This window comes from Xyrauchen texanus, chromosome 46 (assembly GCF_025860055.1).
Source record: "Xyrauchen texanus isolate HMW12.3.18 chromosome 46, RBS_HiC_50CHRs, whole genome shotgun sequence".
Classification (NCBI taxonomy): domain Eukaryota; kingdom Metazoa; phylum Chordata; class Actinopteri; order Cypriniformes; family Catostomidae; genus Xyrauchen; species Xyrauchen texanus.
In genome coordinates, this window is record NC_068321.1 from 15,658,833 (window position 1) to 15,682,143 (window position 23,311).

A 23,311-nucleotide genomic window follows, 5' to 3' on the forward strand; every position below is an offset into this window, starting at 1 on the left:
GTTTGAGAAGTTGTTGCTATGAAATAACACTCTGGAATGATGGAAGGATAGGATATCTTTAAAGAATATATCTGTATTGAAAAGGATGCCTTAAGTTTTTCCTAGATAGCTCTGTAGACACCACCTAATCAGGAATGGTGATCTTAACTCACCTCAAAATGGTGATATTTAGAGTTATCAAGAGTAAGACTGATGTCAATGTGAATTCTGAAACAGTAGGTCAAACATTCTGCTGCTAAACATCTGTCTGTGCTCACCGAAATTAGAATCACTGCCCGCAGAACTCCACGTTCCAGGTAAAATATAAACAAAATTGCCACCAAAAGCGAGTCCTATTTTTAGTTGTAAATTATGTAATACAGTCAGCAAGTTGGATATTTGATTAACTCTACCCACTGATCCATAACCCAAACCTAACTATCAGTGCAGTGAAAATGTCATTTTAAAGTGAAAATGCAACCTCCAAATCGTGCTCACCATTGTTTATGTGGCAGCAATTTCTTTCTGGACCAGAACCCAAAGTCTCTGAGATTACTTGTGCAAATTGCTATTAGCAATGCTAGAGGAAAAGGTGATCACATTTGAATAGCAAAAATGTCTGATGGGGATGGCGCTTATCAGGAATTCAACAGAATGTGGTTGATTTCAGGGTGCATTAACTTTTGGAAGCAACATGTTGATTTCCCTTGTGATCAGGTTGCAAGAATGTTACATTCAGGATTAGGGGGCCAAATGAACTACTTTAAGAATCCACCATTGAAAACCCCATTTCTGAATATTGGGGGATGTGTCCACCTCAATGCTTATAGTGGTTATGGCCCTGCAAGCTATGGAGGCTTTGTGTCCAAGTTACCATAAACTTGAATCCATAAACCAAAATCTGTGTCTAATGTTGGAGTAGTTTAAGTGAAAAAAAACATGATCTAATATGCACAATACATTTTAACTGTTCTTTTACATTGACTGCTCAGCTAATCCAAAAAGGTTTCCTGTTTTGAGACCCTAACCTTTCAAGCCATTTTCCACCAATGAAATTATGCCATGAGCACAGGCAATATTTTCCAATGTCTGTGGTGATGATCTACAGCTTTTTTCCACAACCTCCCAAACGAGGCCTGTCAGGAGGCCCTTCTGATGACCACTTGATTGGCATCTAAGCTATTTCGGTAATCTTTGCCTTTTTCTGCCTAATTTAACTCAAATTTATGATGCTCGGGAAGCATTGAGGGGAAAAAATAGGAAGAAACAACACAAATGGAAGACAATACAAGGTCTGGAGTGTGTAGCATGAGCAAGATCTAAGTATGAAGCATGTAAATTAGGCTAGCAGATGTTGCCCAGATGTGGCCGGTGGGTGCTTGAGGACCCCAGAACTGGCCCTTCCACACACTGACAGCTTTGTTCACCTCCTCCCCTCCCTTCCCAGCCCATGGTGCTGTCTCTCAAGCCTGAGCTTTGAAGTCAGGACGTTGCACAGGAAGCAAGGGGCTGCTATTGATTTTCTTCCTGCAATGGGAAGGAATGTATGACTCTCCCCTCCTTCTTGCCTTGTGTCTGTGTTCTGGATTGGGTTGTCTGGATAGGGCTAGAGGCCCATGTACTGATTCCATGCTTTCAACTTTTATCTTTATCAAAAAGTTTACTTGAATTGTACTTTTTGTTTTTGTTTTTACTGACCCTTTGTTGATGTTATGACATACTTGAATTTGTGTACCTACCATATAGCAGTGGTAATGACATTAACCTGTAATACTGGTAGACTAGCATTTAAAGAGTTAGTTTAATAAAATATGTTGTCATTTACTCACCTTCCTGTTAAATGTTATTACAAATCCCTAAAACCTTCTTTCTTATGTTGGACACAAAAACAGACACTAGGCAGAATGTTCTGACTGCTCATTTCCACACTGTAAAAGGGAATGGGGACAGATGCTAACGAGCTCCAAAAATGAAAATAAAAAAACAGCAGATAAAGCATCATAAAAGCATTTCATACGCAGCACTGTGTGAGGAACCGACCAACAATATTCACTGAAAAACTTACCTTCTACTATAGCTCTCAAATCTGTATTATTTTGAATTTAAATATTTTCATTCAATTCATATGACTTGTTTCACCACGCTAGTTTAAATATGTGGAATTGTGAATACGATTTTAAAGCTACTGCGAAGGGCAAGAGTTTTGCTGAGTAACAACTTCAGTCTTCCTTATAAAAAGTTCTCGTATGGCTTCAGAAGACTTTGAATATAATAGAATCAGAATCAGAATGAGCTTTAATGCCAAGTGTGCTCACGTACACAAGGATTTTGTTTTGGTGATATGAGAAACAAGCAAGTGCACACAGAACATTACAGCGAGACAGAATATAAAACAAGGTAAGAGTATAAATAGACATGCTAAAAATAGGACATATAACATAGAATGCCATATGTACATGTGCAAGTGGTAATATATGTGCAAGGTAGGGGTATGTATTGGGGATTCTCTTGAAGTCCACTATCATCTTTCTAATAGCACCAAGTCATAAGAATAACTTTTAGGGTACTTAAATAAGGATGCTTTTTATGGCATTTTTTAGGACTGACTGTCCCTGTGTGCTATCATTGTATGGAATGTAAGGAGCCATGATAGTGGTACAACAAGCTACAGAGATCAGTCCAGCTCAGTTCCACCTCAAACTAATATGCGACATAGAGAAGAAGAAATTGAAGAACAAGTAGGAGGGTTGGCTTGCAACATGACAACCTCATTAGAGGAGCACTGTAGCCTGCCATCAAGCCTTACCAGGACTCTAGAGAACATTGTACAGTAGTTGGACATCCTGACCCAGGTAAATCGCTTTAAGGTCATCTTAGCCTGTTTAGTTCTCTTGTATTTTTCATAGATCTCAGTGCTGGTTCGAGGAAGATCACTGAAGAATCGGATAAAATGCAGCTCAGACATGCCATTGATTTCTTGTTGTCTCTCAGACTGTTGCGGTCCTTGAGGAGCGCCTCACACTGACCAAAAACAAACTGCAGACTTGCCTGGACAATCAGGCTGTTTTTCTGCAGTAAGCTTACCAAGTGGACCAATCTGATGAGGAGAGGGGAGCTGAGGGGCTATCTGTATGAGGTATACCCCCTTCCTCACACTAGCTTATCAACTCCAGTGGTCCTTACATCAATGGTGACTTCCTCTGGTCTGCAAAGGGGAACACAAAAAATGGCTTTGCCTCTTAAACTCGGTTTTTCCCTTCACTTTAGCTTAAAGACATCCAGCTGGGTCATTCAAGTTGAGGACACTGGACTTTTAACAATGCACATAAAGAGGAAAAATAGATTGAAAGAGTGAGGAGGATGAGGGAAGGGTAACAGGGGGATTTGAGGGATCTTAAAGCAGTCTCACCCAAAAATTCAAGTCATGGAGAGGACAGCTGCAGCTAAGACAATATCATGTTTTGACAGCGGTGAGGACTGTTACCCTCAGGACAGCCACTCTGAAGACATATCATGAAAGAGACTTACAGAAGATTTTCCTGTGTCCCTTTTATCACTGAAAAATAAAGTATTTTATTATTTGATAACAAATATTAAATAGTGGTCGACTGATACATGTTTTTCAATGAATAATGCAGAAATCTAGAGAGCAGGATGGCAGATGGCCGATACAGTGCCGATATACACTCACCAACCACTTTATTAGTTACACCTGTACGCCTACTTATTAATGCGATTATCTAATCAGCCAATCACGTGACAGCAGTGCAATGCATAAAATCATGCAGATACGGGTCTGGAGCTTCAGTGATTTCGACCGTTGCATGATTGTTGGTGCCAGACAGGCTGGTTTGAGTAGTTCTGTAATTGCTGATCTCCTGTTATTTCCGAGCACAATAGTCTATAGAGTTTACTCTAGTGAGAGGCCTTGTTGATGAGAGAGGTCAACGGAGAATGGCCAGACTGGTTTGAGCTGACAGAAACGCTACTGTAACCCAGATAACCACTCTGTACAATTACAGTGAGCAGAACACATCAAACCTTGAGGCGGATGGGCTACAACAGCAGAAGACCACGTTGGGTTACACTTCTTTCAGCCAAGAACAGAAAGCTGAGGCTGCAAGTTGGCACAGGCTCACCAAAATTGAACATTTAAAGTCTGGAAAAACATATTCTGGTCTGATGAATCTTGATTAGACAAATCACATGAATTAGTACAGGTGTATCTAATAAAGTGGTCGGTGAGTGTATAGCACTCGGCCGATGCGATAAATGCAAAATGGCCAAATATCAGTTGATCATTTGACCTGGCCGATATATCGGCCTGTCATAGTCTTAAAATCTTAATTTAATTAGCATCTTGAATACATTTTTGTTTTAGGGATATTTACATATGTTTAACTGAAAAACAAGACAAAAGAAAGAAAGAAATATGTTTTTTTTGCAATGTTTATACACATACATGCACATATGTTATTCTTATTTATGTCTGCCTTGTCACATGTATTATATACTGTATATAAAGACTTTATGTTATGTGATGTTAAGAATGAATTACAGCATATTGTCAGTCATTGGTGCATTTGCGTTCCAGGTAGCATGAATGGTTTGTGTTTGTGTGTATACGTGAGAGAAAGCAAGAGAGAGACTGAGTAAGTGTCCTCTGAGACACTTTCAGCTTTGTTTACTCTCTCTCAATCAGCCACAGCCTTGTGGCTTTCTTCTGGATGGAGGTCAGACGGAAGCAGGGAGCCGATCGACAGAAAAGCCCAGCGGCGCTTGTTTGCTTTGGGTACCGCATCCTTCTGTATGCTGCAGCTCTGCTGCGCTCCTCCCAACATTCTTACAAAAAACACTACACCTAATAGCAGTGAAAACAAATCATTTAGTCCATTTTCAAAAAGAAAAAAATTATTGGACACTGTGCTTTATTAAGTATACACTACTAATCAAAAGTTTGGACGCACTCGACTAAATATGTTTTTAATGATCTTAAAGGCTTATTTTCTTAAAAATACTTGAAACCTGAAACTTAGTAATTTAGTGAATTAATAACCCATGCATCAGAGGGGGTTACAAAATGTTTAATTATTTTTAAGAAAGCATTTGTGATTCCTGTCTGCAGGTTTTTGTAAACACAAACATTCAGCATGTGACTGTTGTTGTTGTTACAAATGACAACCAAATATCTCTAACCACTTCCTGTGCTGTGCACACTCTCGTGCATGCTCCTGCAGACAACAGGTGTGCTTGTGGCCTTTCTGAGCACAACACAAGCCCTTTGTCTCCAGTGGGTTAGAAGGGTTGGAGCAACCCTTGTTCCTTGGACACCAGGTTCACAATTCATGAACAATGAAAATATAATAGAAACATGCACATGTGTGCCTATATAAAAGCAGTTGTGTTTAGATACTAGCTCAAGCATGTGCCTGCTTTTTATGGATTTGTGCACATGCAGATTCTTGCAAGGCCCATATGGTAAAGTGGTAGCTTGATGATAAACATTATCTTTAGCCCCCCAAGACATCAGAAGACTAGTCCTTCCTCCTATTAGCCAGGCCTGGTTGGCACTGAATCAGAGCACTTGTGAGGAAATTCCCTCTGACCTTCTGCTCTAGGGAAGAACAGATAAAGGGAAAGGGAGGGGGAGGGACATAGATGAGGAATGGAAAATAGGGTAGCTCGTATTTTTGCAGTTACACCTGCACAGAGAAGACCTGCTCCATTTATTTACAGGAAAGTCTGTTGAGAGGTTCTCTGTTCAACAGATATAGATGGTTTTATGGTGGAAAAAGTATAAAGATAGGTGCACACCTGTTGTGGGTTGGGGATCTTATTGAAATTGAACCCATTTGTAAATGAATTTAGAACAATGTGGCAGAATTGGGTGCTTGTGCATGCTAGTTTTGGCTTTAAACCCTCTGCACTTATCATGAGATCTGTGAATATGATATGCACCAAAGACCTTTAAAACCTTCATTACCATACATATGTGTGTTTTAAGGTATTCTCACACCTGGTTCGTTGAGAGGGGTGTTTCCCGAAGCAAGGTGCTTTAACCCATCAATGTTGATTATTTTTGGCTTGTGCATGAAGTTGTTCCAACCTCGCATGGGAAGAAAGTTTTCAAACTCACATAGTTGTCTGAAAGCGACTGCAAACATAAAAGCAAACCAACTTAAATGTCACACGCACCTTCCGACTATAACAGTACATCCAGTTCAGCACTGTATCTGTTGAGATGGCTTGAAAAAAGAAAAAGCAATAGAGGGGTAGAAAATGTATGTGAATTTATAACGGATAGGTGCTGTGACTAATCACGATTTTCTTTATTTCTCCATTTTAATCACCTTTTTAGCTCTTATGCAGTTTGCTTAAATAATCTTGCAGTGAGACAAATACATTTTTATAGTACAACTGTTGCATGTAGTCTTTCTTTTAATATGTGGTCAAAATCATTTAAGAATTAGATATAACAACATTAAATACAAACACAATTAAACTGCTGTCACTGCTTGAAATGTCATGTCAACCTTTCGATGACAGATACAATTACATTATTTATTATATGATCTAAAATTAATATTAATCTATTATCCTACATTATCATATTTCTTATAACTCTAATAATTATCATTCTTACAAATTTAATAGCAATAATGATATGTGTGCTAAAAATAGCAAAACATTTAAATGGACTACTGTTATGAATGACCAAGCACTTGAGGATTTTGCTATTTATATTAAAAGAAGTGTGAAAATGTCCTTAAGAGAGGTGTTTTAAAAGATGTAATAAGCTAATAACCTCCCACCCAGATATTATCCTCCATTGCTTTCCCCCAACACCATCACCACATGAACTTAAAACAAGTCTTTCCTGTCTACTGAAAACCCCCTGTCCTCTTATCTCTAGCTGTGTTTTGCTAAGCCCTGTGCCTTTTGAAGTTAAACGCCTTCCATGGCCTGTAGCAAATCCTTTGACCCCAAATATGTTGAAGTTTTCTTTGACTGAATAATACAAGGAACCTTATGTTTTTCCTGCAGAGAGATGTCAAGTTCAAAGGACATGGAAGTGTGTTGATTACAACAGCTGCACTTAATGAAATCTTAGAGTATCATAAAAAGAAAAGTATGTTTGTTTTTATTTTAGACCAAAAGGGCTATTGTTGTTGATTCTGCAAATAGTTGTTTTTAAAGTGGTTGGTTTACATACTGTTGTGTCTGTATTTTTTACTTTTTAAATTGTGATGTCTAGATAATGGTGTTTTTATTCGCCTGGGAATGCCATCTCTGTGGGAAATCACACTAATGTTGACGAGAATTGAGCTGTTCAGTTTGTAGTCCGAAAATCCTGTGTCATGCAATATTCAATTGCTCCCATGAAACCCTTTCCCCCTTGGACACTTTAGTGATTATATTGGGAAAAGTTGTCATGGCCATTCCATTTGGAGCCTCATCAGAAACCCTATATCGCTTGAAGCTCAAAATGTTTCTCTTTGGGTTTATACATATAACCTAACTTAATAAAAAGTAAAAAAAAATTAGATCATATTTTATTCTGTTTTTTTTTTTTTTTGCTTTAGTACAATGACAAAAGCTACTTATTTTGTACTATATTATATATATTATACTTATGTTGAAAGCATGTCTATAATATCACGTGAACTATTTTTTCTCACAAAAGGGGTTCATCGAAAGCAGTCATCATATCTGGGGGTCCTCGGCATCAAAAAGTTTGTAAACCCTTGGTGTATGGTGTATAAGACATCACCAAAGCAACAAATGTTAAAATTATACGTTTATCTTGTGTTTTCAGTATGCATGCTAACTGATTAGCCTTCTAAGCTAACCTTCCACCATGCATTCCATACAATTAGCAAGCTATTTAATAAATTATGCTACAAAGCTAACATTTTCACCCCTACAAAACTCGAGAATTCACTGCAAATTCGCCACTGATCATTTTCACATGCAAATGAGCTTTGCAGGAAACTTGTGGCAAATTGTCCATTGTTGCCAAAGGTTTGCTGGAGGTTCACCACTAGCTGTGAAGAGCTGCAAACTTCTGGGAAACATTTGCGGTGAATTACAAGCTCATTTTGCATGTGAAAATAATAAGAGGCAAGGTTGCGGCTAGTTTAGATTTATTTTGTAAGGGCAGTGAAAATACTTCACATAATTTTTTTAAAGAGTTGAATTTCATGGTGTATGGTAAAAGGATGTGGTAATACCATATTTCCTGAATGTATTTACATGATTGCCTACAACAGAAATTATTAACAGCTACTCCTGACATTACAAACAACTGTCTAAGGCAGATATGATTGTATGGGGAGACTAAATATCGCATGACACCGGAAGTCAATTCACATTTAACAAGTTCCTTATGTACAGTAGCAACTTGTTAGTTGCTAACAGCAGTTTTAAAATTCATCTTAGAGGTATGAGGAGTGTGGTTTATGTTGTAGAACAAAACATTTCCAGAGCCCATCATGAATAAGTCTTCTGGGTTAGCCTACTAATTGGCATCATGACAGAACAGATATTGCTGAGATTTTATGCAATTTTTCATTTTATATGGTTCTCAAATCTGTCTCCAAACACATAGTTTTAAAAAAATTAGACAAATGTCTCTATGACATGTCTAGATTCAACCACCTCCTCTCACATCCCTTACTACGAAAAACCTAGTTTAGAAAAAAGGGCCTTTTCCTGTAACGTCTCATTAGCTTCTGGTTTTCATAGATATCTGCTTTTTTCTAACTCATATCCATTCAGCTGCAAAAGGAAATCTTTAAACAGGTTGTCCCTGCTGCTGATAAGGACGTACGGAGCTCTCCAACTTCCCCATATGGGAGTGGTGCCGTAACTGGAAAGAGGTGCTGCCAGGGGTCATTGAAAAAGTTAGAACATCCATCCTGTCTCCTGACAACCTGTTTGAGAAATCTGACCTTGTCAAAAGTGTTTTACTTTGTATTGTAGAAAAGAGGAACAAAACTCCATATGGGATCATATTTTTCCTGCAAATTGCTGTAAAGGATCGTTAATCTGAGTAAAGGAATTGTTTAAATAAATACAGGGATATTGGCCAATACTGTTTTTTACTCCCTGCTGCAAATTGCACATGTGGTGATAATGCTGATTTCTTTAAACAGATCCTTTGCCTGTCTTGTTAAAGTTTATGAGGTGATGATGGGCTAGACAGCAACTGGAAAAATGGTGCACTTGCTATGTGTATGGTGAGAGCAGTGTAGGGTAGATTACATTTTAGGTAATCTAATCTGATTACTTTTGAATTACTAATACCTGAGTGTATTAACTACCAATTTAAACTTTTTTTGTCAGTCCCATTTTTGAAACAAAATGTTTTATTAAAAATCCTCAATCTAATCAAGTGATTGTTCTAAGTCTGGCTACAGACACATGCCATCCATATGCACCATTACGTATGTGTGCATATGTTCCCGTGTGTGTTACTGCGTCACAGCCATCTTGACTGTTTCAGTGTCCATGTGGCTGTCCAGTCATGTGCCACTCAAGAGTCTAGACTTCATCTCCACATCTCAATCTAAAGACTTTTCCTTAAGCAAGACTTTCAGCCTATTCCCCTGGTGGGTGGAGACATCTGGGTAATCTTCCTTCTCTATGCCCTTACTTGGATCTGAATAAGGCAGCGTTGTTTGTCAATTCATCCTTAAGGAATGTATGTGACGGTGAGTGTCATTGTCCTGTGTGGCTCAGCCTTCCATCATGCTTGATTGGATTGCCTGCTTGACAGAATCTTTTACTAGGGTTTGTTGAAAAAGTTAGGTCACTGATTTTCCTTCTTGGCTGTTAATCTGAGCTCGCTTTGATTGGCAGGCTGTTGCAAACACATTCAGTATGTTTACACGCACAGTTATAATCGAGCTATAATTGTGCATTCTAAGATGCTATTCTGCTCACTACAGTTGTGGTTATCTGAGTTACTGTAGCCTTTCTGTCAGAGTGAAACAGTCTGGCCATTCTATGTTGACCTCTCTCATCAAAAAGGTGTTTCCATCAGCAGAACTGCCACTCACTGGATGTTTTTTGTTTTTGGCACCATTCTGAGTAAATATTAGAGACTGTTGTGTGTGAAAATCCCAGGAGATCAGCAGTTACAGAAATACTCAAGCCAGCCCATCTGGCACTAAAAGTCATGTTACGGTCGAAATCTCTGAGATCACATTTTTCCCATTCTGATGGTTGATGTGAACATAACTGGAGCTCCTAAACTGTTTTCATGATTTTATGCAGTACACTGATGCCACACGATTGGCTGATTGGATAATCGCATGAATAAGTTGGTGAACATGTGTATCGAATATGTGGTTGGTGAGTGTATTAGTCAGAATTGGCAAAATCAGGATTGGATTAGTAAGATTTTAGACTAACATTGTTTAAAAAGACATTCTTTTTTTTTTAGTCCGACTGAAATCATACTTTTAAAGTTCATGTACACATGCTGACTGTTATTACTACAGGCTGACTTGTTCTGGCTGTATGGTTTTATTTACTTTATAATGTATCTGTGAGTGAATCTCATATTTAAAACACAAAATAAAAATATAAAATAAATTATATTTTGCTTATGACCATTAAGATCTGCATAACGACAATTAAAGAACATATAACCCCCAAACTTTCATTATTATAATCCAAAAAAATCTCACTCTCATTATTGTAATATAATAATAAGGAAAATAATCCTTTGCAGATTGTATATTTTTTCCTCCTTTTTTTATTAAATAAAAGCATTACTTTAAAGGCAGTATACCGAGTACTACCATGATGTGTACTTACAATTGTATTTTACAAATGTACTGTACAATATAATTGACGTGCAATGATCTGCTAATGGGACATTTACATTTACTGTGTATACTGTGCATCCAAACACATTATGAATGTTGACTAAGTATATATCGTTTGAAAGGTCTAAGTGTCCAGCTTCAATATTTCAGCACTGTTTCACGATTGGAATGTTACAGTGACAATTATATAATAATTTGGGACAGGGGTACAAATAAAACAATGCATGAAAACTATGCAGGAATTAATCCAACACATGAGTATACTTCCCATGGCAGGCCTCATGTGCATAACACACGATTGTACTTTTAGTTCCAAAAGTGATAAGTCAGAGTTTTTTTTTTTACAATATTACAGTAGGCCACTTAGAAGTTGAATGTCACAATGCAAATATTAATGAGCCTAAAAATACACAAAATTTTCTTTATTTTTCTTTTTCTTTTGGGATGAAATATGACCCCTGACATTTCTTGACTTTTGTAAGATTCACCCCTGTATTTATTTATTACAGTCAAATTAGTCATCATTCCTTCTTGACTGAAAACTTTTAGCTCTTAATTGTTTTTTCCATCAATGGTCTTAACTTACTGTGTATTGTTAGACACTCCATTCTACATTATGCCATGACTGTGTCTTAGTTACCTCAATTTTATGACGCACTGTATAAGTAGGATAATACATGCTTAGTCCACTTATGTCATGTCTTCTTCCTGTCTGTAAGCCTTTATGTAAATGAATGCTCACCATCCCAAACTGATGTACAGGTGTGTTGTGGGAAGGCCCCACTAATCCCAAAAAGTGCTAACGAAGCAGTGCCCTAGAGAACAGTGTGTGTGTGTGTGTCTCTCTCTCTCTCTCTCTCTCTCTCTCTCTCTCTCTCTCTCTCTCTCCCCTTGGCTATAATCCTGTCCAGGTGCTCTCTGCCATTCTCAACACTTCTAATCACTCAGATTCTCTTTGTGGGTGGGGCTAACTGCCAACTGCTGTTTTTGTTTTAGATTAGCAGTTTCCCTAAATCTTACTCCCTCGACTGGATGTCCCATAACCATCTGTCACCTCACCTCTCCCAGAAAAGTGGGGGACCAGATGAGAGGACCAAAAAAAGAGGATGAGATTAGTGAAAGATGCTAGAAAGTAGTTGCATCTGGTATAGAGTCCTAATTGTACTGTATGCTTATAATAGGGTCGGACATAGTGGGACTACATGCTAATGTCCTGCTGTGTCCTACTGTCCGTGTTATGATTTGGTTAATTGATAGCACAAAACCAAATGGGTCAGTTTACAAAGTGTCACATTTTTGTAATGTAATGATTTGTTGGAAAGTATGTAGTGTTTTTAATGTACACAAGAACAACCATATTTTACAGGAATGTTACAAACCCAGATGAATTCCTTGCATGGAACACAAAAGGAGATGCTAAACAAAGTACATATTCTTCCCATACAATGTGAATGAATGGAGATTGAGTCTAACATTCTGCCTAACATCTCCGTTTGTGTTCCACTGAAGAAAGAAATTAATATGGGTTTTGAAAAACATGAGCCTAAAAATGTTTCAAGCAGTTACATTAAATATAACTGTTTTTATTTAAAATATTATTTAATTTAGCTGAATCAACTTGATTACATTAGATTACACCAACCAGGGTTATTATAGGTGAAAATTTCTCCTTTAAGTAACAAGAGCATGTTTTTCGTTTTTACAGCATAACCCAAGCCTCTTGTTTCAGTATTTTTGAGATTGAACGGTTGTGTTGAATACAGTTTAAAGGAATATTCTGGGTTCAATACAAGTTAAACTCAATCAACAGCATTTGTGGCATAATGTTCATTACCACAAACATGTATTGCAACTTGTCCCTCCTTAAAAAAAAGGGTCACAGTGAAGCACTTACAATGGAAGTGAATGGGGCTTCCCATTTTAATCAGTAAATGTTAAAATGCTCACTTTCAACAGTATAGCCACAAGATGTAAACAATATGTGTGTTAACATGATTTTAGAGTGATACAATCACTCAATAATGTTTCTATGTAAAGATGTGCAATTTTACTACTTTGTTGCAATGCCAATGAAACAGCATAAACCCTGTAATTGCAAAAAATGATTTAAACACCTTAACTGCTCAAATAATGCAAAATTGCTAACAGAAAAATTATTGGAATTGCATTTGTAAAATTACAAGCTTTACATTTCTCCTTTTTAACCCTCCAAAAATTGGTCCTATTCACTTCCATTGTAAGTGCCTCACTGCAACCTCGATTTTCCCTTTTTTTAAAGAGAGAATTTTTATTTTATTTTATTTTTTTGGTAATCAGATTTATGCCAGAAATGCTGGCTATTAAGATTAACTTGTATTGAACTTGCTATGAAGCACTCACTAAAATATTGTTCAGACACTTCGCCTCCCGTTATCTGTTGTGGAAATGTCACGTTTGGTCAGGTGAGCCAGTGTTTGCGCCAAGGTAGTTTTGTGTTAAGCAGGTTAAGAAGCATTTCCTAATCTCTTAAATTGCTATAGTGCATGAGACCATGCTGGCAGCCCACCTGGATGATGGGATGACAGCGTTTTGTACGCAAACCTTCATCCAACAAGCAGGCAAGAGTACGTGACTGTGAGCTAGACAGCATGTGCTCTGTCTCTGTGTTGTTTGCTTGCATGATTCTGCGGTGGGATTAACTTTAAGGATGTTTTTGTCTGTTTATATTGTTTAAAATTGCCATTGTGGTTGGTTTTGACTGTATCACGAGAGGTGAGCCTCATTTTGATTGAACAATGAATCTTAAATCACACAATAAGAATGTTTTATTTTATGCAAATGTGTATGTGCATTGATGCATTGCCCAACTGATCTTTTTTAAGGACCTAATATGTTGTTTAAACATGTTCTTGTTCCTTTTGTTTCATTTTTATAATAGAATAGTATAGACCTGAAGACAGCCTGCAATGTCTTACCCTCTTTCCTTTTCACTCTTTTGTAGGTTGTGAAAATGAGATGGTTGCAATTGATTTGGTTGCATCTGGTCTTTTCCTCTTGTTAAACCTACATCTGCTAGACCATGACAGCTTTAACAGACTCACATGCTGACAGTGATTTTGAAGAGTGGCACGGACATCCGCAGGTAGTGGGGGGTTTGTCTGACTTAGCCTTTGTAATTATCGCAGCTTCTGTTATCCCTCAAGTGTGCTGACTGGCTACTAGCATCCAGAAGCTCTTAAAACAATTGCTGTACAGCTAGAATTAAAGAGATAGTTCTCCTTCAAAAATGCACATTTTGTCATAATTTATTCACCCTTATGGCATTTCACATGTGTGACTTTCTTTCGAAAAGAAATGTTAGGCCAGATGTTAGCCTCGGTCACCATTCACTTTCATTATATGGAATCAAAGTAAATGGTGACTTACTGAACAAATTTAACCTCAGCCAAGAAGTGAATAATGCACTACATGTTGAGATATTCAACATAAACTCAAGTGACTCTGTACTTTTGCATTTGAGTTCAGGATTTATTTAGTCTGGGTAGTTAGTATGAGCTGAACACTATGCCAGTCCAGGAATGCAAGTTGTGCCACGATTTGTGCTAACCATTAAAGGAGCTGTAAGCATTTTTTCAATGAATTAACACACAGGAAACATCCCTGTTATCAGATATCACTGAAATAGTTACCATGAAACCTTAAGTACCTTAAGAGCTGTTCACACAGAACAGATTTTTGTGTCCATCTGTGCTTTTTTCCCTATGTGCAAGATGGACGTCTTTGACCGTTACACCATGCCACACAGTTTTTTCGCATCTTGTGCAGGAGTGTGGTGTTTTTTAGATGACGTGTCAAATTATAATGAAACACTTTGAGTTGCTTTCTGCCTATCAATCATTCTGCATGATAACAGGACTACCCATATTTAGGCAGCAGGAAGCTGAGATAGCTGAGTTGACAGTTTGTCGAGAGAATGCTATTTGGCTACCATTGCTTTTGACAGATAACGTCGTAGTCTATAACAAAAGAGGCGTCCATATTAACTTGATGCTTCAAATGTGATAAAAAAAAATAACCATGTAGGCTTTTGACCCTCACACGGGTCTTCATCAGAATTTTTTCCTATTCGTCTGTTCATACAAACGAACGTAATGTACAAGGTCAGCATGACTGTGCAGGGTTTACTTACATCAATTTCAAGAATCTCTGTGTCCGTTCATGTCTTTGAGGGTGGGGCTTTGGAACGAGGGTGCGTGTCTAAATCAACAGCTAAGTCTGGAAGTTACATCATTATGGAATGGTTAACATCGCTTAATGCAATACACTTAAGAATCTTTTCAGAGCACTAAACTGAGTTGGGCCTGTAGCCTCTGAAGATTGTCTGAACATTTGTCTTGATTGCTTATGACAAAATTAAAATACACTTGAGTTGACTGTTTTAGGTGGTCTTGATCTGGCTAAATGAAATATCTGATTTTCTCAAAGAGAGAAAACAATGTTCCCACTGAAATGGTGGAACTGCTCATAACCTTGTGGGTGGTCCCGGAGCAAAGTGCCTCAGATATTATTATGTAGCAGGACTGTTTTTTGGATCCTCACACCACAGTATAGCATGACCTTTGTGAGAGACTCCCCTTGAAGGAGGATAAAAGAGATGCAGTGAATATGCTAGTGGGGTGGCTAAGACACAGGTGTACCACTTGATCTCCCTGCCTATCGACCGTCTCCAATGGTTAGGCTATCTAGAATAGCAGCTGCGTTTTGCTTGAGAAACTGTTGAAACTCTTCAAGGGGTGACGCAAGGCTTTGAGTCTGACTTACCTGGCTAAAAATGGGCATGTGTTGGACAAACACTCAGCCTTGGTGGGTGGTCCAGCCTTGTGAGCGCTTTCCGAGCAGTCTTTGTGAAGTGAGGCTGAATATGAGCCATGCCACTATTGTGTAATTCTCATTAAAGATGTGTGGACAGGAAAGAACGCTCACCAGAAGACGAGATTCATTTAAGCACATAGTGTTTCAACAAATGGAAGATTCTTTAAAGGAATAGCAAGAGTTTGGATTTAAGATAAACATCTGTTTTGAGGAATGCTTACATACAGATGCAAAAAATATCCTCATAAAAACACAATACATCCTGTGCCCCCAATAAGTATTTGGACACTAACAAAATATCAAACCAAGTGGCAGCTATTTTAACCTTGTGCAACCCCTTTTCTACATGCATGGATTTTGTATTTTGGCTTCGCTATACGCAACACATAATTTAAATTAATTTAAGCCAACTAAGTGCTGTTCACAAGACTCTAGACTGTCATTTAAGTTTTAAACTTCTGGCAAAACCTAGACGCATGACACAACAACATGACATTGATTACTGTGAAGCACTTCTACGGGCGATTTGAAGAGGGGCTTAAAAAAATCATTCATTTTTCACGCGTCAGCGCACTGATAAATACGCTGTCCACATATGTGGATTTTGGGACATTTTCCCATCAAAAGTTGAAAAAGCATGTCAGTTATTTTTAATAACTTTCAACATTAACACATCTGTGGGTAGTTTTACTTTATTTTAATATAAATGTTGTTATATTTTATTTTGATATCACAGTACAATATGGTTCCATTCATTAGCATTAGTAAATGCAATCCTATTTTCACAATTAGAATCAATCGGTTCATGCAAAAGCCGAAATATTTTTATTTATTTTTAAACTGCTCTGAGACCAGTGCGCACAGACAGGTTAAGTCATTCTTCTGTTTGGACATCTCAACATGTTTGGCAGATATGGGACAATGGTATTCGGTACATAGATTCAGAAATTATAATGTATAATTTTATTTTAACATGGTTGGCAGTGATTGAATGATGCAGTTCCCAGTGCATTTTGTTCTGAGAAAAGGTCTAGCATCACTTTGTATGCATATGCCACTTGGTTTGATAATGCAATGACATTTAGACATTTTAAGGTGTGGCTTAAGCATCCAAACACTTTTTTTGGGACCATTGTAAATTGGCATTAATATGTTACAACACTACCATTATCATGTTTCAAACACATTTGTGCGAAAACAGGAACTGGATGATTCATATTAGTAACTTCAAAGTGTTACAGAGTTGTTTTCACTTGTTACAGAGTACAGCATTGGTTCCAGGGAAGAAAGAGTTGAAATGTAATGGAAGTTAAGTGACTGAATAAATACATTCCTCTATTGCTCTGCAATTTGTCTTTCCATTATGTCTGAGCAAAGACCACTAGGTCGTTGCTGGGACTTGCAAAAGGGTATAAAGTGTTCCCCTCTCAGCCAGCAGTGTAATTACACGCCATCAGCTCCTCAGTCGCCATACAAACACATAATAACCTTCATCCTGCTCTCCTTCAATTACCCACCCTCTCGCAGCTATTACCCAGGATACCCTGGGGCCCCCTGTCTGCCTCTGTTTACAAATTCCTGTCATATTTCAGGATCTGCAGGAGCTCTGTTAAAGGGTCTGAGGAAAGCAGCTGGTTCTGGAATGACGTTTTGCAGAAGGGTCTTTCTCAATAGCTCTCGGTTTCATTCATCAAGAATGTGTTGAAAAAAATAACATTTTCTCTCAGTGGAGGAAAGAGCTTGTGGTGAAAGGGCTGACTTAAAAGAAAACGTTCACCCAACAATGCACATTTTGTCATTATTTACTCATCTTGATGTTCTTACAAACCTGTATGACTTTTTTTTTTCTTGTGGAACAACATTTTTTATACTTTTTTTATTTTTATTTTTTAAAGAAGGACTTTTGAAAAAGACATTCATAGTACCTTCAAGTTCATAGTAACAAGGCTCTTCAGCTCCAAAAATGACAAAAACACCATAACAGAAGTCCATTCGGCTTGTGAGATATATTGCAAGTCTATTTAATTAATTCCACATAGCTTTGTGTGTGAAATTGTTTCTAGAAAGGAAGATTATCAGTGAATAACAACTTACATTTCTATCTTTTCCTTACACAAAGCTAATGTATGGCTTCAGAAAACTTGAAAAAATAGTGCACAAGTAATATGGACTGCTTTTAAGGTGCTTTATTTGTGTGTGTGCGTGTGTGTGTTTTTTGTTTTTTAAACAGACATGGTCACTATGAACTTATGTTGTATGGAAAATACCTGTGCAAATATTCTTCAAAAAAAAAAAAAAAATAAAAAATATATATATATATATATATATATATATATATATATATATATATATATATATATATATATATATATATATAAAGAATTTTGTGTTCCACAGATGAAAGACAGACATTTCATTTTTGGGTGAACTATTCCTCTAAAAAGATGGCATGCTGAATGTGTTTATAGGTCATTGCCATTTTAATGACCTTTTTCTAAAACTGGAATTCCAGAGTACAAAAGTTTAAAGGGAGTTAAAGCAAAATGAAGACAGGCCGGTAGTGGCAATGCTGGTGAAAATTATCCTTACTATGCCACCACAATGGGCCTTTGTGTTTCATAGTGGTCAAACAATAATGGGTTTATAGTCATGTGCATCCTGATCAATAATGTGTCCTGGACATTTTTACATGCTTGAGACAGAGGCTTGACTTGTTGTTCACATGAATAATGTAGTGGAAGGTAAATCAATCACATTAAAATCTTTCTTGTGACTTAAAAGACAAGTTCACAAATAAATACAAATTTGGTCATCATTTACTCACCCTCGTGTTGTTCCAAACCCATTTGACATCCTTTACTAATAGTATAGTAAACAAAAAACTAAAAAGATGCAATGAAAGTGAGTAGTGACCTTTTTTGTTTAAAAAAAGATAATGGATTTGGAACAACATGAGGATGAGTAAATAATAAACACATTTACATTTTTAGGTTAACTTAACCTTTAATGGTTTGTTGATGACAACAAAAGTAGGGTGTCTCTTTCATCTGACCAGTTTCTCTCAGAACTTCCTGTTTGTAGGGCCTGCGTTTGAGGGCCCACCAAGTCTGTTTGTTTACTGCAGTTCACTGGAGAGACCCTCATGTCTCTGCTTCCTGTTTTGATTCAGAGAGTGCATTATTGTGCACCACTAAAACCAGCTCAGCCTTGAAACCTCTATTAGATTCCCAGGAGTGTCCTTAAATGTGTCCCTTTCCCTTAGCCTAAGGCAAACTCATTTATTATTCTGCCAAGAGTGCAAACAAGTGTTATTCATACAGACAGAGGGACTCATTAAATTATTAGCCAAAACTATATTAAGTGGTATAAACCTTTTATGAAGTGTAGAGCTGGGTGATGTATAAAATATTCTCAATGATTTTGCTGTCGATATAAAATCAAGCAATATTGTAAATATTGTAATGAGTTTAATGTGTTTTTTTATCTGACACATTACCATTGAAGGTATATTTCACCTAAAAATGAAAATTATCTCATAATTTACTCATCAACCCTTCAAGCCATCCCAGATGTGTATGACTTTCTTCTACTGAACACAAACAAAGATTTTTAGAAGAATATTTCTGCTCTGTAGGTCTTCACAATGTTAATGGGTAACACAATTATGAAGCTCCAAAAAGCAAATAAAAGTGGCATTTAAGTAATCAATAAGACTCCAGTGGTTAAATCCATATCTTCAGATGTGATATAAGTGTGGGTGAGAAACATACATTTTTAAGCCCTTTTTTACTATACATTCCTTTTACTCCTCCCTCCCCAGTAGGTGGCGATTTGTACAAAAAAGTGAATCGGCAATTTTTTTGTTTGCGGCAGTTGGAATTTGAAAGTGGAAGTGGAGGTTGATAGTAAAAAAGGGCTTACATATTGATCGATTTCTCACCAACACTTATCATATATCTTCTGAAGATATGGATTTAACCACCGAAGTTGTATTGATTACTTTTATACTGCCTTTATGTGTTTTTGTGATAGCATGAGTGTGAGCAAATGATGAGCGAATTTTCATTTTTGGGTGAACTATCCCTTAAATTTCCCAAACATTCCTTGTCTTGTGACTCAAGTGTATCAGAGCATTAAGACAGAGTTGTTTTAATAGCGTTGATTGCTTTGATTTAAACTTCAATATCAAAAATGGTGTTAAGTTTGCAGTTAACACTGGTCATTTTATTGAATTGACTCAAAGTGATTTATGTGCGTCATCACTCAAAAAAGATTATGCATTGTTATACTGGTGCATGTTATTGTCAGAAATGTATATTGCCCTCTAGATTCAATTTTCAGGGGTATTTTTACCTTTAAGAGGGCATATTTTCAAATCATATAAAAATAAATCCCATCAACGTCCTTTTATATCAAATACTTAAATTTAATCAATTCTGTGACATAAATTCTCAATTTGTAGTGTGAAAAAACTTTATTAATTTACACTTGATTTTTACTGTGTTTTACTTCTTGCATCAAACATATTCTTAGACTCTAATTTGCTACAATCATTGTCAGAGCATATTTACATTTTACATTTATTCATTTGGCAGACACTTTTATCCAAAGCCACTAACAAATGAGGAAAACATAAGCGAATCATCATAAGGAGACAGTGGTACAAAAAGTGCTGTATTATAAAGTTTCACTAGCATCAGAATAGTATTCTAAAAAGATTAATGTGCAACAAGAATTATTATTTTAGTGATTGGTTTAGTGCTTATGGAAAAATATGTTTTTAGTCGTTTTCTGAAGACAGAAAGTGAGTCAGCTTCCGGATGGAGTTGGGAAGGTCATTCCACCAGCATGGTAAGATGAAACTGAAATAAGTATATTGCCCAGTCCTAATATATAGTATGAGGAATAGTGATATAATAGCTGAAATATAATACATTAGTGATGAATAAGTCTGAATTTAATATAAATGTAGTCATGGTGTATGAGAACTGCTGCTTCAACTTGTCCTGCAGATTTTAAACTGTATTTTTGTATGGAATGTTTGAACTATCATTTTGAATAACTGTCACCTGCATTTAACAGCTCCATAAAAACGTTGTTTACAGACATTCTTTAAATTCTGCTGCCTGTATATGTGCTCGCACCAAAACCCCAGAAGAAATCAGCACACAAAGAGGTACAATAGTAAGTCAACAGCGAGAAAGGAAGTAAACATCCAGTGAACAGGAAGCTCCCTGTACAGGGAAGGGGAGGAGGTGGGTGTATCAGTTAGTTTAGAAAAAGACAAACCCTGATGGTACACAACATAACCAGATTAAGCGTTCATCCCATGAGCACCGCAAGCAGGGACGGATTACCAACTGGATTACCGGCCCAGGGTCCCTTGACTATCAGGGGGCCCTTGACTGCCCGGGGGTGCCCTAGGCTTTAAGGCTGCGCAATCTAGTTTGGTGAACCTCCCACCCCACCGCTTGAAAACCCTTTTGGGCATGAAACCCCCCCCCAACCATGCAACATGGGTGGAGAGGGTCCCTTGGAGATAATTGGCCATAGGGCCTTTATAAGTCATAATCCGTCATTGAGCGCAAGCCACCTATCCCCAGAACCAAGTTGAGATATGTGATGGTGGCAGGAGGTCAACAGAGACCCTGTTGCAAGTCAGAGACTTGGAACGATGGAGCCGACAGATAAAAGCGGAGCTGGCATTGTCTAATCCTTACTGACTAGAGGACCTACCACAAAAGGGGTTTCCCAACCAAAGAACTGTGTGATATCAAGTCACTTTTTTCCCCTAAACCACAAGCCTACACAAACGGTATCCTGAAAGTAGCCCAATGCAGGCATTTGAATGAATACAAAACACAGCCTTATTCTAACTTGTTACACAAGAAATTCATAGATGACTCCAAATGGTCTGTAGCGTGCATTTGGGCCATATACCAAATATCAACAAAGTTAAGGACTTTTGTATCTTCTTTCCACAGGGCTATTTTGTGCTGTGTTTGCATTTGACAGAAGATCTCATTTGCGTTGTGATAATAGCAGGAAGAGCCAAGCTGTTATCAGTTTGCAAGCTGGCTGTCGGAGCCGGATGACCCTCATGGTGTATCTGTTTGAAGGATAGTCAAACTTTAACTGTAGTGTCAGTGCCTATCCATTGTTGGTAAAAATATGAGTGATGATGCCAGTGACACTATAAAATACTTTTTAAAACAGCTGCATTTAATCTCAACAAACTTGACAGACTTCTGTGAAAAAGGAACTGTCATCGAGTTAAACTGAGATATCTGGTGGCAGAGATGTAGAAGTTTCTTACCAACAATCATGGAAAACCTAGAAAAATGAATTCATTTTAAAATTGTGTTTTCCAGGCCTAAAGAAGTGGACATTTCTATTTTCAATATTTTTATAGTTATACTCTACACTAAAATATTTAATTGGCTGGATATTGCAATGGATAAAATCTTTAAAGTTGTTAAATCATTTGCAAACTAGATAACAAATCAGCCTGAATCAAAATTATTTGGATAAAATCCTCATCCAGTTATCACAAATAACTGGACAGGTCTTGGAAGAGTCATGGAATTCATTGCCCAAAAAGAATGGCAACCTTGAAATTCTCAATATAAAACTGACTGCCATACTTACAATATTGACAAATCATCAGAATGGCAATGCATAATAGATGGGTAAAGTTTGTCGAGACAAACTTTGATGTTAGCTTGACAAAACCTTGTATGAAAGTTAAAAAATGTAAGCGTTTTAAGTTTTCAATTTGAGATAGACAGACAGACAGACAGACAGACAGACAGACAGACAGACAGACAGATAGATAGATAGATAGATAGATAGATAGATAGATAGATAGATAGATAGATAGATAGATAGTCAGACAGACAGACCTATTGATCGATAGATGATTTAAGGAGAGCAACGTAGAGCAGATTAAAGGCCATGTGTGGATTTGATTACATTAAAATATTTTGACAGTTGGAGTTTGAATTAACGAGCATTCCGTTGACCCATTTGAAAATTCTGTAAATGTTAATCTGAGATTGTTCTGATATTTTATCAAGTCTGATCCATTAGAAAAGACAGCACACTATTCCAAAACAGTCTGAAGTTTGTTGAATAGCAGCATGTGCTTCGTCAAGCCAACATAATAATGCATATCAATATTTAAGAGAAATATCTGTTCCATGTTTATAAGATTGAATATTTTGTTAACACTTTACAAAAGGCTCCATTAGGTATCATGAACAAACAATTATGAATTCATTTTTAAAGCATTTATTAATTTATAAATGTTGTAAAATATTGTTCATTGTTAGTTCATGTTAAATAATGTTGTTAACTAATGTTAACACATAGAACCTTTTTGTAAAATGTTACCCATACTTCTGATGACAGATTCTCCCTTTGATAATAAAGACGACAGCTCATCCAGATGCACTTTCTGTAGGCAATAAAGTAGGGGCCGATGTGGATTACAATGAGAATACAATTCAGCTTCCTCAGGAGATACAGGATAATTGCCATAATGAAGGCACTGCGTCATGTTTCATATGTTAAGAGGGGGTGAAACTGGACACACCTTTGGCCCATGTGACTGCTGTGCATGTGACCGATGAGCGAGAGCCTTGATG

At 37.2% G+C, this 23,311-nt stretch overlaps 1 pseudogene; it reads left to right on the forward strand.

Moving 5' to 3' along the window:
* Positions 1 to 9,180, forward strand: part of LOC127638047 (POC1 centriolar protein homolog B-like) — a 56,402-nt pseudogene extending 47,222 nt beyond the window's left edge.
* Positions 9,181 to 23,311: the final 14,131 nt, after the last annotated feature.